This window comes from Camelus bactrianus, chromosome 9, assembly GCF_048773025.1.
Source record: "Camelus bactrianus isolate YW-2024 breed Bactrian camel chromosome 9, ASM4877302v1, whole genome shotgun sequence".
Classification (NCBI taxonomy): domain Eukaryota; kingdom Metazoa; phylum Chordata; class Mammalia; order Artiodactyla; family Camelidae; genus Camelus; species Camelus bactrianus.
The window spans coordinates 29,577,229-29,591,076 of NC_133547.1; the positions used below are offsets into that span (position 1 = coordinate 29,577,229).

Consider the following 13,848-nt stretch of genomic DNA (forward strand, 5'->3'; position numbering starts at 1 on the left):
CAATGGGAAGATTCTAGAAGGAAAAACAGGTCAGATATAGAGGAATGGGCACTAGAAAGGTACTAGGCATAGACATTAGTCAATGGCAACACTGGAAGTTAAAGACAGGGGAACAGTGCTTTAAAAAATGCTGAGAGAAAATGATCTTCAGTTTACCCAAATTATCAATCAAGGATGAGAATAGAATAAAGACATTTGCAGACATTCAAGCCCTCCAAAAATTTATCTCCTGTGCACCCCTTCTGAGTAAGCAACTGGGGTTTGTGCTTTAGCAAAATAAGAGAGTAAACGAAAAATCATGTGTTTGGCCATTAGAAGATATTATTGATGGGCATTTGATAGATAGGTTGAAGCATTTGTATAAAATTCAGGTTAGATACATTAAAAAAAGTGAAACAACAAGGCATTTTTTTTTAACTCCAGAAAAAATAGGAGATTTTCAAGAAAAGCGTTATCACAGTACCTTATTTGATTCGGCAACACCCTATATTTACATTGTCAAGATGATATAAACCCTAATTACTGACTTGAAGGCTGTGTTAGGAGGAAAGGTGAGGGCGGAGTAGTGGTAGTGGTGTGTGTCAAAGAGTTAAATCCTCAACTGCCATAACAAGAAGTCAAGAAATTATGTCTACAACGGACAATCAAGAAACATTGGTAGAAGTTTATCACTGAGGAAATGAAGCACACCTAGCAGGGTTACGCGGAACGTGGGGTGAGGCTAGTCGGGGAGAAGTTGGTCAGGGGACAAAAGGACTCATGGTGGTTTTTAGTTAAAAGCCTTTAAGAACCACTGGAATTTTCACTTATACGTATTACTTTCATTAAAAATAAAAATGCAAACAAAAGCAATACATACATATTATAGGAAGAAAAGCTCATAAAGTAAGAGAAACAAAAGGAACACAAAAGACATAGACTCTCACCCACCCAGAGATAACCACTGTTAATACCCTGAAATAGTTTCTTCTTGAAAAATTTTGAAAAACAAATGAAAGTACTTTTAATTATTCAAAAAAACCTTACAAAAATTCTTGATACGCTAAAACTACAAATAAGGGGGGGGAAGTAGTGCCAGGAGTCATTCATTTTTGACTAGATAAACTTTTCTGATCGATGCCACTTGAGTTACGTCTTCACTGACAGAGCAGAATGGAGAATTGAGTCCATTTCCCCAAAATCCTTTTGTTTTAATTATCTTGTTATTTCAGAAAGAAGCAGCTTTTGGTCTCAGTTTTCTAAATAATTAGCTCTAATTAGAAGTTTAGGAATTTTTTGAAACAGAAATGTATCAGGAAAATTTGCCTTAAAAGAATTTTCATATTTTTTTCCTCTTTTTAAGTGTGAATGGATAATTTCATTTCTCTGAACTCTTTCTTTGAACTGTTTCAATAAGCAAACATATAAAAAGTGCAGTCCAGCTTTGAGAGCTCATATTTTAAAATGCAGAAAAACTTCAGGTTAGTAAATACAGAAGTTGGGGGAACTGTCCTTGAAAAAAGAGCACTGGGTAAAACAAAGTTAAGGACAGTAATTAAGGATTTAAATGTGAATAATGAAATGGCTATTTTTGAAGAAATTAAGCAGCTGGTATATTTTTCTATCTCCTAGGGTCATTGAGTTTTAATTAGTTTAAAAGTTTCAAAATTCAACTAATATTTACTGAATTCCTTTCATATCTCAGGCATCGTGCACTTGCATACTCCCTATAATCTCAAAACAATCCTGCGGATTTGATGAAGGCATGTAAGTGGCACAAGAGTACACTGTACTTCTGTGGGTTTACTTGAGGATAGGCAGATCAAAGATAAACATGGTGTGTTTAACTGGAAGGAACAGAGCAACCATCAGCCCTGCAGGTGAGCTCAGGAGAGAGTCTGGAGGAGGGAGTGGTACATATTCCTGAGATGACATGTGTACACTGTACTTGCAGGGCTGACCCCACAGATGTTCACATACAACCCGCCTGCCTGTGGACAGTTATGAAATACGCTGTGTGAGAGCACAGGGCAGATATGGGCAAACCGAAGTTGTCATAGGCTGTGCACATTGTGAAACAACTGTGATGTTGCAGGTGTGGTCAAAGGGCATTGGAGCCCTGGCATGTTCTGAGAGTCTTGGGGAGGAAAAGGGGAACAGGCACTCGGGGGCTTAGATCTTCCTCTCTGCTGGACTGCAGGGCTGGTTTCTGTCCCTGTATGTTGGAGTGGGTTTTGTCTTTTCCAAGTCAGTCTGAGGTCCACTTGCCAAGACACTTCAGAGGTGTCTATAAATTATAATCCCCATTTTATGGATAAAGAAACTGAGCCTCGGTGAGGTTTAGTTAACTAAAGTCTGTGTGCTTGTGTGCATGTATATACTGGGTAAAATATATTAGCTCTACTGATAGACATTCCTTAGAAATAAAGAACTATCCTACGTTATTAATGGTGGTGTTTACAAATTAATTACTTTAGAACGCACCTCTTTCTAAAAAGGCTTTGTGATTATTCTTTTGCAAATCATAACAGCCTAAGTGTACGTCTTAATTATTTTGTTTTATTCTAAACAATTCTATCTTGTTGATCCAGAACACTTGGAAGTTTTTGAGACCATATTTAACAGGTCAAAATACCTACTGTTTAATGGCAAACTCTATGCACTAGACAACTTGGAATTCTCAGCCAGCACCCCAAATTCCAAATCCTAATTCCCCACTTTGACAGCTGAGGGGCTCCGGGTGTAGGTGGGGTGTTGGTGCACTCTCCCGGGTGTTTTTCAGGGATTCCGGAGGAGGGTGCTCCCAGAGAACTTGCCTCTTCCACACACGCCCGCTACCCAGTTTGGAACGCACCTGCAGCCCCAAGCAAAAGCAGCGTGGGACTCATCTTCGGCCAAGTGGGACGTGGCAGGAAAGGTCAACAATTGCCCTTTCACCTCCTTTTTGATGATTAAACCATGCGCTTCATTTATGCAGAATCTGGACACTTAAGGCAGAATGTAAACTCATAATCTGCAAAGAATTTTGGTTACATGGCGAGCCCAGGTACTGACCGCTGCGGAAGCGGACTCAGACAATTCTCCCCACTTGCTAGTTTTGTTACTTGCTTTGCAAAGCTGAGGAACCGCACGCGCTGTCCCTGGCGAGGTGTGCTCTCCCAGGATCCCACCGCAACCCTCCTCGGCTGTTCGCGCTTTTGAGCCTTTTCCGGGACCCTAGTTCCAGCACCCGAAGGTCGGCCCTGCAGCCGGCCTCGGGGCCCCGCCCACTTTGGCCGGGGGTCGGAGCCGCCGGGAGCTGGAGCCGGAGCGCCGCGGCCCCTTTAAGGAGCCGCTCTGCGGTAACCCGAGCCCGCAGTCCGGGCGGGCGCGGCGGCCGCGGCGGCAGCAGTAGCCTCAGTGACTGCTACTTCCAGCGGCCCGGAGCCCGCGGCTCCCCTGGCTCCCGCCGAGCATCTCGCGGGCGGCTGCGGCCGGCGCCAGCCCTCGGGCCGGGCCGGATGACCAGGCGCCTGTAACCACCCGCCGCCCTCTCCCGGCCCGGCGCGCCGCCGCCCGCGCGCGAGTCGCCGCGGGACCCGGCACAGGTGACGCCGCTGGAGAGGCTTCGGGAGGAGGGCGGGCTCGCTGTGCCCCGCGGCTCTCCCGCGCCGCCGTGCGCAGCCCGCGGGCTGGGGCGCCGGGGCTTCCCGCCCCCGGCCTAGCGCGGCCAAGGGCGCCGGCGCCGGGGGCTGGGTGGGCGCCCGCAGCGCGGGAGGCGGCCCGGGGCTCCGCGGAGGGCTCCAGCAGGTGTGCACGGCCGGCGCGGCATCCTCCCGGCCCGGCGGGCTTCGGCGCCGCTCGGGGTGCAGGTGGTGTCCCGGGCCCGCGGCCCCCGCGCCGCTCCGACGCCCCGCGTTCCACTCGCGTTTCCCGGGCTGTGCCATTCGGGCTGCTGGGGCTGCCCAGCGGCGCCTCCTGGGTCTCAGCTCGCAGGGGTGGGTGCTGCGGGCATCCAGGGCAAGCCTGCCTGTTAGAGGCCAGTACACGGTCAGGTGCATCAAGTAGGTAAGTCCCCCCCCCCCCCCCATGAAACAAGAAGCTTTTATTTAGCCTTGCAGCCCTCAAGTGGGTCCCATTTTTAGCCACCGAGTGCTGAAGAGTCTAGTGGGAGAGGGACTGGGCGCAGAGTCAGAGGGAGGAATTGGTTTCTATTTCCAGCTGTACCATTGTAACCCCGAGCAAGTTCATTAAACTAAGTGCCTCGGTCTACCCAGCCGTGAAATGGGATCTGTAATGCTAGCATTTTCAAACCGCCCTCTGTGAAAGCACTCATTTAGGGTCACTGTTGCTGGCCAGTATTTTCTTAGATGTGTGAGTGTGGTGCAAGTTTTTATATGAAATTTTAAAATTGCCCTTGAAGAGTGATCTTTGATAATGTTTAAATGAATCCGATTCTAGTTTGGGGACAAGATGGAAGAGTCTGTTTGGATGTTAGGAGTTGATGTGTGAGGTAGGGAGGAAACTCATTTTAGTAAAATCTTCGCTCAGTCATAAATGGAACTGAGAAAAATGAATCCTAGAATTGTGTGTTTTAAGTGAGATGCTGCTGCATCCTCGTGTAGCTAGTTACGGTAAAACTAAAGCGTCCCTGTGCCCTTTTAGGTGTGCTACCTGTGAAGTAGAGAATTTCCCCCTTGTTTGTCTTGGTGGTGAAGCGAAATTAGAAGAGTGAACTCCTGCCGCATTAGAACATTTGAAAGAATGCTTGAGGAGCGAAGGATTTTAGTTTACTTGCCATCCTTCCTTCAGTGCCATCAGATGATCCTGAGGGTAATATATTTTGAGGGTGTTTTTTCCTCCACCCCTGCACCTCCTTTTGCCCAGAGTTGGAATCATTCTCGTGTGATCGTGCGTGAGTTCTACCTGTCTAGAGCTGGGTGCCTCAAACCCAGCTGCCCAGTCAGTCGTGATTATTTACATACACTGTTAGCTTTTGTTTCCTTCCACTGGAAGCCTTCTTTACCTCGTCAGAAAGAATAATGGCTCTTTGCAACTCAAGTGGTATACTTGGAAGTGCCTAGGAATGGCAGTGGTCGAGGGGCCGAAACTTTATAGTAAATTCCAAAGAAGCAAGTCTTCTACGTTGACCCTAAGCTGTGGTTACAAGATCTGACCTATCCCTGCGCTCGTTTCCTGAAATCTCCATCGGAGGGAGAGTCGTTTGATTAGCAAGGTAAATGCAGGCCTCCGGGGCAGGGAGCCCTCAGAAGTGTAACTCAGAGCTGGTCTGGTTTAAGACATTCCCAGTGAGGAGTCAGGGAGGAGGAAGTGGCCACTTGGGAGGGGACAGACAGGCTTCCCTGCCGGTAACCAGATGCCTACCAGAGAGGCGGTAAAGGAGCCCTGCATTTCCCAACTGGCAAATGGGAAAAGGGCATGCGTGCAGAGAGGGAGTAGGGGGGCCGGGAGGAGAACTCTGGAATGTGCCCTAGATGTGCGCTGCCTTTCCGTCTTTACCTCTGAGAGTATTTCGTGCCCTTCAGGGTCTAGGGCAGCTCTTCCTCAGTTCTCAGACCTGTTCACTCCCTCCCTTGGTGCTCCACCTGAGGCCCCATGTGGAGGTGCCTCCCTCAAAGCTGGCCTCCCTTGTAAGGCAGGACGCTGAGCAGGTTACTTCATAAGAAACCTTCAGACCTCAGTGTTTCCCCACGCCCTTCTTCTCAAACTAACGTCCTGTATCCTACAGATTAAAGACTCATTTAGCTTCGCTATCTCTTGGACAATTAAAAAGTGGGATACTCCGTTTGACTGAGAAAAGTAAACCGAACAGTCTAAAGATACAGAAATAGAGGAAGATAATGCATGAATTGTCTGGGTGAGAACCGTGGGCGATGGGCAGGGAGAGCAGGGCTGGGGGTGGACTTGTGCTGGACAGCCCGTGCCCTCGGCCTTGAGAGAGGGAAGGAGGCCCCCACGCTCCTGCAGCCGCCTTGTGCTTCCTCTCCTTCCATTTGCCTGGTGAGAGGAGGAAGATGGCAACATGGAGGTGGCGTCACCATCTGTTCTCAAGGATGGGAGACAGATTTTAATTCAACGTGAGGGCTAAGCTATATTCACCTGGCGCTGGTGTCAGGCACTGGATGTATTACGCCAGGAACGCAGGGTATCAGGAAAGTTAATTTTGTAGGAGAATCTAAGGTATTTCAGGAGTGACTTTGGTGGTGGTTTTTCTCGCTGGAGATAAAAGGCAGCATACAAAGAAACGGAGCCGCACTGCTCTGGGTTTGTTGTTCACAGTAAGACGGTCGGAGGTGCTGCAGTCTGATCCCAGACCTGAAAAGAGGGCAAAGGATAGCAAACAAAAGTTTTTCTTGTGCTTAGAACATTGATCTGCTCAAGGAGGAGGCAATCCTGTGGCGACATGACGAGGAGCTTGTGAGTCACTGTAAAAGGCCAAGGTTTGTGCAAACAGCCTATGAAGAAGACAGCTGGCAGTCTGTTCAGAGCTTGAGCCTGCATGGGGCTTGGGGGAAGGAGTTGCGGAACAGCGGGCCCAGCAGCTGGGGCGGGTGGAGGCGCTGACGAGATGGACAAAGGCTCGTTTCAGACATTTTCAGATTACAACACTGTACAAAATGTATTTTTACTTTGAGACCCAGGCCATCAGTAAGTATGACTGGCACAATTGCCATGAAACAGTACGTACCCTTACTGTGTATTGCTTCCATTTTTGTTTCTATTTCTACTCGTTCTGTTTCTGGTCTGTGTTCTGAAAAACTCAACTCTTAATGGATCACAGTCCACTCTTTGGAAACCATTTGTCTAATAGAGGGAAACACAGGCTGCCGTGAAGCAGGCTGGGCACTGGGGTTGAAGATGCTGGAGGGGGTAGAGTGGGGAGCAGAGAATTGGTCGGGAGATACCTGGACCCTGTCGGTGGGGACAGGTAGGAGCATGGAAGCCATTTTGGTGTCTAATGGGTGCAGGACTCACATTAGTGAAAGGCAGCTGGATGGGCAGGTGCAAAACTAGAACTTCACCAGTTCTGTCCACTTCAAAGCAAAACAGTAGGCTTTGAGGGAAGAGGAGGTGTGGAAGGAGGAAACTGAGATTTGAAAGCAGTGTCTTTAAAGCAGTAGATTTTTCTCTGTAGGTTAAATAGGAAGATAAATGGAGCCAGAATAAGTTGGCTGATGGATTTAGGCCACTTTCATCAGCTGGCTAGGGAGCAAAGGGCCCCACCGCGAGGAGGTGGCATACGTCTCCCCATCCAGCTTTGAGAAGTTCGTGCAGAAGAAGAGGATGGAATGTGTTGTTTCAAAACCCCATTTGCTGATCAAACTCCTTAAGAAGTTGGCTGCTTGCCTCACAGTGAATTGGGAAAGTATTCTCATTATGTTTTATGAAAGGGTTAGATTATCAAGACTTCCTCAGACATCTATTTCAAGATCTACAATCAAACTGGGACCATCAGTCATAGTCTTTGGGATTGCCAGAAAAGCTTCTTGGAGAAATAGGTGAGGCGGCATCCAGCATCCTTGGGCTAATTCCAGTAGCTATGCCCTAGAGTTAATCAAGGGCAAAGTCTATCTGCAGGCCTTTGATTTCCTTTTTATAGTAATTAACGTCTGACTCCAACACCTGACACCCACACCAGTGGACAAAATACGACAAAGCCTGGAGGAAAACGTACACGGGTATCAAAGATCAGCCGGGTTGCTTGGTTACTGCTTGCTGTTATCATCCACATCCTGACCTAGTTGGAGCCTTCCTTTGACCCATTCCTGCCTTGTCTGATTTTCTTACCTTAGTTGATGCATTTTCAGTGTTTGACTGCACCTCTCCTCCTCCGCCTGCTGTCTAATGCTTTCAGCCCTGGTTCCTCTGATGTTATCTCTGAGCTGCAGACCTATTGTCTCCACCTGACGCCACGGAGCCCAGATTGGGAGCCCGTGCTGGACCCCAGCCTGGGCTGTGTTGGTGTCCACCGTATCCTGCCAAGGCCACCTTAGAAATAACTGGACATCAATGGGTTTACACACTGGTTTTGATTTAACTTTGCAATTTTCGGGACATGGAGAAATCAACTTGGTCAAGTTAAGTTAATTAGCTTTCTCCAAAATAGACTTTAAAAACCTTTAAAAAGTACATTTTGAAGGCATAGAACACTTCTCCTTGTTTGGTACGTGTTTATTTCGTGGAAGGGGAGGAAGAAGGAATTTTCATTTGATAAAAAAATTTTTGAACAAATTAAAAACCCCCTTTTACAAAATGTTTCATTTTAGGGACATAATTCCCCAAACTAGTCTTGCTGAATTTAACATGTTTTGCTCTAATACATGTAAAAATATTGAGACAATCATGAAATTAAATGCTTTATAATTTATTACATGCTATTTTAAGGACTTCTGAAGACTGCAGCTATGTCCGATTGAGAAAGATTCATTGCCTTTTCATATTTTAAAAACCTGTGTGAGTGTTACTGGACAGATCAATTTCTTACATGCTTTGTGCAGAAATCCAGGGCAAGAGGAAGTCTGCAGGGAGGAGGGCCAAGTTGCTGGAGGGGGCAGTCCTGGCCACTTGGAGCAAAGGCAGCATGTTTGGAGTATCCCAGTTTAGTATCTCTGAACAAACCCTTAAGACATTTGGCATTTGAGGATTTGAGAATGCTTCTAGCCTCAAGTCTCTAAATGTTTTCTTCAGTGTTTTTCATTTTTAAATTACAAAAGAGAAACTTGCTTATTACAGAGAACATTACAAACAGTCAGTATTCAAGAGAGTGAAAGTTCACGTCTTCCCCTTTCCCCAGCTCCCACCTCCCCAGTTTCACCCCCAAACTCAGTTATCAGTTTTGGGGGTACAGCCCTTCAGACCTTTTTTTCCCTCTACAAATGCCAAAATGTACCCAGCTATGTATTTATGAAAAAAAAGTATCATTTCGCAGCCTACTTTTCCCCCCACTTTGTAGTATGAGATGGCTGTTCCTCTCTGTGCTCTTGTTCATTGCAGTGTTGGTGTAATTTGTGACGGCGTGCCTGTACCAGCGCGTTTAACCGCTTCCCTGTCGTTAGACCTTAAGCTTACTTCTGATAAGTAATGATGCTGCAGGAAACACACTTGCACATGCATCCTTTTACACTTATGTGAATTTATTTTGAGGATAGAAGATAAAATCATTAGTATACTGCTTATTTTATGTTTCAGGTAACACAGAGTTATCAAAACGGACATGTTCTGCTATTTAATTACCCAAATACTCATTTCGCAGTAAAAGCACAGCCCTGAACACTACAGGGATTTTACAGTGGGGGCAACACACAGCCCTTGCTTACACGAGCTCACTCTCTAGAGTAGGGGGATTAGGCGTCCCAATGACTATAACATCTTTTCTTTTATTTATGCTCCACCTTGTTCCAGAAATGACAAGGGGAGGCATACAAAGATGCACATAACATGACAAGATGAAGTAGACTTAGGATAAGAAATAAAAATCAGTCACAGGAGGATGTGATGGAGGGGTGAGTGAGGCTGGGAGGTGTGCTTTGAAGTACCCTTCTTCCTGGAGGTTCTGGCCCTCAGCTTTCCAGCAGCCAAAGAGAAGAAGCAAACAGTCCAGAGCAAGCATCAAGGTGTCCCCCAAAAAACCAAATTGGAGAAGCCCATCTGTTCTCGATTCGAGGAGGTGAGAGAAATTTCTGCTTTGGATTTTCATCAAGAAAATGCTGTATTTGCAGTGACCAGCATCCCCAGCAACATTCCTGGGGCTAAGCAGTAAAACCTAGCGCCCTTGCTTTACGGTGCCATTTCATCTCCTGTGCCTCCGGGCTAGCCGGGGCTGTCACGCCTTGGCACTGCCCAGGGAAGGGTCACTAGGGTGAGGTGTAAGTTCATGGGTTTAATCCAGAAATAGCTTCACGAGGACTGAGAGGGATACGTGACCAATGAAAACAGCAATCTGATATCATTCCTGGACAATTTTTTCTACAAGGCAGTACAGAGTATATAATTTTAGTGGAACTTCTGTGAAGAATCCTAAGAATTACCCAAGAATCCTAAGCTTGCAACTTACAAAGCAAGAAGTGAGGGTGTTTTTGGATGGCATTCATAACAGAGGTTGTTTAAGATAAGATAAGATAAGATAAGATAACATAACATAACATAACATAAAATAAAATAAACAAGAGCAAAACTCTACACTTGGTATTGTTCACATTGATCAGCTCTATCAGTTAGAAAGGATCAGAGCACCTTTCCAAAAAGCCTTGAGAACATCTCCAAGCCTAAAATTGTTGATAGGTTGCATAAGGTGAGTGTGTTACTGGGATTAGAGACCCACAAGCTGGGGCATCTTGACCCGATTGCGTGAAGCTGGGGAAAGTTCGGCTTTCGTGAGCTACCTGGAGCTGAGCGTCCGTAACCTCGTCTGCTTGAATCTTGCCTCGGGAACGCTGCCCCAGAACAATTCTTTATTACCAAGTCTGAGAGCCGAGCTTAGGTGTTTTACAGGACTGATGGTCTGTAGTAAATGTGAAACTTGAGGTCACCTGAAGCCGCATCTGGTCTGTTTCACGCATCATCTCCTCTCTGGCCTGTGAAACAGTTTGAGGAAACGTGTCACTGTGTTTAGGTTTTTCGGCTCCCTGATTGTGCCACACTAGGTACTGAGTCAGATAAAGTACCATGTTTATTGGAGAGGCATGCAGCTGCAATCAGTCTGGGGCAGTGGCAGTCTTACGGAAGGAGGTCAGAAAGACCACTCCCAAAGCACCTCAGGTAGGGTTTTAAGTGTTTCTTAGGTAACAGAATAAAAATCCACCTAGAGAGTTCAGTAACAAGCCTTGGTTGTCTTCTCATTTAAGCCACCAAATTCCCCAATCAGATCATAGTTGCAGACGGGCTTCAGGGCCCTTAGGCCAAAGGTTAAAAGGCAGGAGAAATGATCACACTGATTAAGAGACGGGATAGCCTTTCCCTCCGACTTGCCGTCGGAGAGACAGCTGGGGCACTCCCCGGCTGGGCAAGGGCAGTAATAATTAGTGATGCCCTTTACTGAGTGGTGCTTTGAACTACTGCTGAGTAACCAACCACCCCCAAAGCCTGGTGACTTAAAGCAGTGATTTCTTTTTTCCTGTGGTTCTGTGGGTGGCCGGGCAGTTCCTCGGCTGGTTATCTGCTCACTCATGGGTCTGCATTCAGCTGGGGGGTCGGCCGGGCAGGAAGGCTGGCAGCGGGGCTGGTGGTTGGCGTGAGTGTGGCCTGTCTGCGGGCAGCCTCAGTTCTCCGCGCGGCCTCGCCCTCCAGGAGGCTGGCAGCTCCCTTTACACGGATGGACGGCTCAGGGCAGTGCTGCAGGAGAGGGGCAGCAGGCGCCGCAAGGTCTTTTGAGACCCCCTGGACCTTCACAGCCTTTCCTCTGCTGCATCCTGTCTGTCAGCACGTGGCCAGGCCAACCCAGATTCCTGGGGCAAAGACATAGACTCCACCTCTGGGTGATAGGGTGGCAGTGTCACATTACAAAGGGATCCGTGGTCATTAAATGATTTACTGCAAGTGGCAGCAACTGCCAAGCACTGTGCTAGGTGAATTTAACTTGTCCCATTTAAGCCACATAACCGTCTTGCACCGCTGGCTTTCTCATCTCCATTTTATAGAACCTGCAGGTCAAGAGGTCATAGTCTTCTTGCCCAAGAACACCTCGTACAGCCTGGGGTTGCATTCTAGCTCGCTCTCTCTAGCTGAATGGAATTAGAACTCAACAGGTGGGAAAAATTCACTGAATTGTTCTTCAACCCCTGCAACCCATTCAATACAGTCTCCTGTTTCCTGTGGGGAGCAGGCAAAAGAGAGGGAGAACGTGGGTAGGCAAAGCCCTACCTCAGCCACCTCCTGCGTCCTGAGGACCTCCCAGGGGTAATCAGATGGGCAGTTTGGAGGTGAGAAGGACCTCCCTGTCTCCTTAGGTTCTGACTGCCTAGGTTGCTTGGCAGATGTCCCAGTGATTCCTTAAAAAAAAAAAAAAAAAAAAAGAAAGAACAAAACATAATTGGAAAAATCTTGCTCTGTCCAGCTTTTTCTTGATTTCACAGTTTTGGCAGAAAGCCAAGAGATATCCCAAGCCAGGAGGCTCCTTCCATGATCCCTCCAGGAATGGAAGAGCAGAGGTGTGGAAGTAAGTACATCAGAAGTGGTGGAGGTTGAGTGCAGAACCTCACCCCTCTTCCAGGGTCCCCCAGGTGATGCGGTGCCAGCCGGTCCCTGCTTCAGTGGCAGGGCCCCTCACTCACTCACACCCTGTCTGCGGCTCAAGGAGTGTGTTATGTCTGCAATGCTGATTTCCTTAAAGATGGGCCCTAAAATTGTATAAGCTTCCAACCCCTTACTTTTTCTGTGTCAGGTGCTGTGCGTGTGACTTCTAATTGCTGTTGGCTTCTGGCTTAAGGCATTCTGATTTATCCCAAATCCAGTGGCTATGTTTGGAACTCATAGATTTAAAAAACAAAGGCTTGTTTATGAAAGTTTTGAATGGGGTACAATGCTAAGAGGCAACATTTATCAAGCAAATAAAATGTGCCGTCTGTGCTCTGAGCCTTAAGACCCTAGAGAATGAACTCCTGAAGTCTCCTAAGGGGAGAATTCTTCAGCGGGTTGGGAGTTGGGAAAGGAGACCTTTTTCATTGCCAGCTCCCTCACAGCCGCATTCTTGTTAGGCATTATAAAGACAAATCCCAAGCCGAGAGTCAGTGTAAAATGAGATACAGGATTTTAAATAAGACCAAAAGAAAAAAGCTGACATGATGTAGATTGACTATACTGGATTTCATTTTTAAATTTTTAAGTTAATCGGGAGGACATGTAAAAAAGTATTAATAAATGTAACGTAGGAGAATAAGAATGAAAGTTTTGTTAACATTCTAATTAAAAATACCTATTATAGAAGGGAGAATTGATCAAGTGCTGTGCAAAATTAAGGGGGAAAATTATTTCTTGGACGAGTAGGAATTTTCAGGGAGGGGTTAAGGAGATGGGGTTACCCTCACCCTTGCTGTGTCAGTATCTCTTGGTGGGGATGCTGGGCTGTGTGAAAAATACATGTCAAGAAACCTTATGCCCCCTGCTCCCCCAGAAAACAAACTATAGGAAGAAAGACGACAGATTCTTCTCGGCTGGTGGGAGTAACAGAATGTGTACTGAGACGGTGCTGTGTGGTGTGGGAGGGGTTGGGGGGAAGCTCTGGGATGTGAAAATTTGCAAAACACTAAATTACAGGGATTGCATTCCCAGAAGGCACTGAACAAAGGATGTCAAGAGACAGACAGGACTGTGAGGGAGGAAAGGGAACTCAAGGAGACCTGTAGCAACACGAACTGCCTGTCAGAACCGTTCTCGGACACTTGTAGTGAGCTGGGGTCGTGTCCCTTGAGTGAGGCTGTTTCTTGCTGGGGGTGGGTGACGCTTTTTAAATTTTTTTTTATTTAAATGTTTTGAGGCGGGAGGACATCATTAGGTCTGTTTGTTTACCTTTTCTTGATGGAGGACCTGGGGATTGGACCCAGGGCCTCGTGCGTGCTAAGCATGCTCTCTGCCCCTTGAGCTATACCTTCCGCCCGACTCTTTTTTTTTTTAAATTTCAGAGTGATTTATTTTTCCAGTTGAAGTATAGTCAGTTTACCGTGTTGTGTCAATTGCTGGTGTCCAGTAGAATGTTTAGTGGGTAGGTCATACAGCCAGTTTAGGGAACAGAGTTCAGCCTCCTTCCTGCTCTAGCATCCTGTGATTGAAATTATTACATAGAATTATGGGGGAAATAAAGGCCAGTTAGAAATGTGTGAATGTTTAACCTGAAATACATTACTCTCTGTTCTCATTAAAAATCTATAATCCAAA

At 46.8% G+C, this 13,848-nt stretch overlaps 1 protein-coding gene across 6 annotated transcripts in view; it reads left to right on the forward strand.

Moving 5' to 3' along the window:
* TLCD4 (TLC domain containing 4) overlaps positions 1 to 13,848 on the forward strand; it is a 78,372-nt gene that overhangs the window by 18,181 nt on the left and 46,343 nt on the right. The window contains exon 1 of one of the 6 annotated variants that reach the window (XM_045513217.2): positions 2,919 to 3,025. The exons of 3 other annotated variants lie outside the window; for them this stretch is intronic. The gene's annotated coding sequence lies outside the window, so the exon portion shown is untranslated. Of the gene's footprint in view, positions 1 to 2,918; positions 3,026 to 3,239; positions 3,567 to 3,714; positions 4,027 to 13,848 lie in introns of those variants that run through there. 2 more of the 6 variants (XM_074370003.1, XM_010950424.3) reach the window with 2 other exon arrangements.